The sequence below is a fragment of the Aphelocoma coerulescens genome, chromosome 1, assembly GCF_041296385.1.
Source record: "Aphelocoma coerulescens isolate FSJ_1873_10779 chromosome 1, UR_Acoe_1.0, whole genome shotgun sequence".
NCBI classification, from domain to species: domain Eukaryota; kingdom Metazoa; phylum Chordata; class Aves; order Passeriformes; family Corvidae; genus Aphelocoma; species Aphelocoma coerulescens.
This window is the reverse complement of record NC_091013.1, coordinates 60,069,306-60,072,622: the sequence shown is the minus strand read 5'-3', so window position 1 is coordinate 60,072,622 and position 3,317 is coordinate 60,069,306. Positions and strand designations below refer to the sequence as shown.

The 3,317-nt window shown below is 48.1% G+C and overlaps 1 long non-coding RNA gene across 1 annotated transcript; it reads right to left on the bottom strand.

The window, feature by feature from the left end:
* Window positions 1-265: 265 nt before the first annotated feature.
* On the bottom strand, window positions 266-2,236 carry LOC138118738 (uncharacterized). Its single transcript, XR_011155273.1, has 3 exons — window positions 2,067-2,236; window positions 1,245-1,383; window positions 266-686 (listed from the first exon to the last, which is right to left on the bottom strand). It is a non-coding gene; the product is annotated as an uncharacterized lncRNA (long non-coding RNA).
* Window positions 2,237-3,317: the final 1,081 nt, after the last annotated feature.

The window sequence follows — 3,317 nt, the reverse complement described above, 5'->3', positions numbered from 1 at the left end:
ATAAACACACACTATATATTCAATATACAGTGACATGGCACAACATATAGGTATTATTGGCATTCATTTGCATTCCCATCATACATTTCATTTCCATTTCTTCTTTGTGAAAAATACAAAAATTTCTGATGAACGAATATGAAATTATGATGCCAGTCTAAGCTATCAAATATGCAATGCGTGCTAAAAAATTGATGAAAAAGTATTATAGATATACTGTAAAATCATCAAACAAATAAAATATTCATTACTTGCACAGGTGGATTAAAATCAATAAATGCCATTTTGTTGTTATAAACTGTCTGATGCAACAAACATCAGCCTGACAGAGGCATATATTCATATGCAGGCACGATTTTTTAATGTGTATTTTTCCAGTTAGGCATCTAAGTCTCTATTGGGTTTAAGAGCCACAATTTGTAAAGATGCCAAGATGGCATGATTTCCAAGAAATCATTAGAAATAATTAATAATCAACCATACCTGAAAATGAGTATTAAAATGCAGCTCTGCTGAACTTAACACCACAAAACCAAAGTGACTTGTAGAGCAAGGAGTAAGAGTTTCATTTATCATCATCACCTGGCAGTCAGTCAGAGGTTTGAAGATCCAGTGCTAGTGTTTCAGATTGTATTTTTCCTCTAAGTATTCCATGCATGTCGTTGGTATCAATGGATTGTTGTAAGCTGCAAGATGTTTGATAAAAAAAGACAGATTTTACAAGCAAAGACTCCAGTTACTTGTATAAAGGGTTATATAGTTTTTCCCTTAATTCAGAGTCCCGAGTACTTGTTTTACAAACTGCAGAGTGCCCTCAGATGTATTGACTTCATTGTGGAGTCAGAGTATTTATTGTGTAATGCTGAGTCATATAAAAAAAAAAGAAAAAAAAAAGAAAGGTACTCACTAGGTTAGAGAAAAAAAGTGATGGAGACACTAGCCTCCTCCTCCTCAAAAAAAAAAAAAAAAAAAAGAAAAAAAAAAGTAAAATTCATCTTGGGTTTTGAAGCTGTTTTTTAAACTAAGTATGGGAAACATTGTCAGAAATGTATTACATATTATATGCCACCGTAATACAAACCATTTTTTTTTTTTACTCCTGCTAGTGCTTTCCTGCTCTGAAAGTGGAAATAGTGTTACCATATGTGTACACACTTAGGCACAGTGTACAGCCTATATGTATATGTATATACATATATACTCATACACACACACCCCACAGGATGAACGCACACGGGACATACCCCAAATGCAGCAGTATCTCTGGCACGCTAGAGGGAGCCATTACATAATTGCAATGACCCTCTTTTTCCCCCTCAATTAGCAGAACTGGCGTGGAAAAATCTCTGGACATCCTGAGACATCCTGAAGGTTTGGCATAAGCTGCAGAATAAGGAGAAGAAAGCAGAGGACTCTAGTTACAGTCAAACGAGGTCACCTGATAGCTCAGGGGCTTACGCTGGTGTTTGTTCCACATTTAATACTGTGCTGCTTTTATAGGGAACTTCTCCAAATACGTGACTTAGCCGAATACGCCAATTTCCCTCAGCCAATCTGAAGCCCTCATGCAGAAAGCAAAGCCCACTTTGTAAACATATATTTTATTTCATCTGTCTGTCGCTCTCACACAGAAAGTTGGCTCGGCTGAGAGTAGTGGTTTTCTGCTGCCACTAATGTATGTATAGTTTATTTATACACCGCATTTTAACACGGCATTAGTTCTATAACGGTTACCAGCAGGCTCGCTCTGGATGGCAAACTATCCGTTTCACAGCTACAAAGAGGTCCTCAGGACGGGAAGATGGGTCTGGTAAGAACACTCATTTGAACTTATAAATCTGCAAGACTTTTTCCAAGTCAAATTATATTTATGGACATTATAACTCAGGGCTGAAGGTTATCCTATCGAGCAAGGCGAACGAGCAGCTGCCTTAACTGAATCTTTTAAGAGGCGCTCCTAAAATAATTCAGAAGCGTCTTGTAAGTGCTCTAGAGTTTATTTTTTTTTTATGTTTTTTCTTTTTTTTTTTTTTCTCCTTTCCCCCTAAATGATTCTTGCTACTTACACGCTCGTCACAAACGGCAGCTTCATTTCCGTACGCACGGGTCGAGACCGGCCCTCCGGCAATCCGAGCACGCACCTTTCCAGCCTCAGTCCTCCCCCCGCCACCGCCGCCCCCGGCCGGGAGCCTCCCTGCGCGCCGGGGGCGGGGGCGTGCGCTGCTGCGGCCCCCGGCCCCTCACGGCGTGGCTGCCACCGCCCCGCTCCCCGCAGGCGGGGAATGCGCGCCCGCCCTCGGGAACTGCCCGTCGGGGAGGGCGAGACTCGCTCCGGGCGGCTCCCGCAGGGCCGGGGCGGGGGTGGCGGGGGCTGTCCCCCATCCACACCCCCCTCTCTCGCCGCGCACCCCCAGGCCGGCGGTCACTCGGGGACCGTGCGGCGGAGTCAAGTCCTCGCCCTCGCAGTGCTTTGGGCGAGTTCGGGGGTGTCGCGTCCCCCCTGCTTCCCCACCCGTCAACGCGGAGGACTTGTTAACACGTCTTACAGATAAATAAACAAGGGGGGCGGGGAGCAGGGATGAGGAGGCGGCGGGGGCCGGGGGGGCCGGGGGCGCGGCGCTGCGGTGCGCGAGCGGCCAGACACCGCAACCCGCGCGAGCCGCTCGCGCGCCCCGCGTCCCCCTCCGCGCCGAGCTAATCAATGACACCCAGCGCCCGCCGCGGCCCCGCCCCCCGCCCGCCCGCCCCCTCCCATTGGCCGGGCCGCGCCGGGGCCGGTCGGCGCCGCCGCCGCCGATTGGCTGGCGGGGAATCCGTATCAATGTTTAAGCCGCGGCGTGAGGTGAATAGAGGCAGTCGGCGAGCGGCGCTGGGCGAGCGCGGCGCGGCGCGGCGGCCCCGCGAGTGCTGCAGTGAGGGAGGCGAGGAGGGGGGGGAGAGAGAGAGAGCGAGGCAGAGCGCGGCTCCAACTGTTGAATTTTCCCTGAATTCTCTACTTACCTGCGGGCGGCTGGTGAAATGGATCTGGTTTATCGGGGATCGGCGTTCGCTCCGCGTGCTGCCTGGCTAAGACTGCCGACCGTCTGTTTGCAAGGGGCCACCCATCAATGAGGCAGAGAAGAATATTTGTTTTTTCTTCTTTTGCATTTGAAAGCCTCCCTGCCACACGTTGCAGAATTAACTGTGTACTTTGGGTCCGGACTCAAATAAAGGAGAAAAAAACAGTGCAGAACTGAGATTCGGAACTAGATCTGTGAGCTATGTATTGGAAACCTATGTTTTTATTGGTTTTTTTCCTTTTAATGTGAAAGATCTCT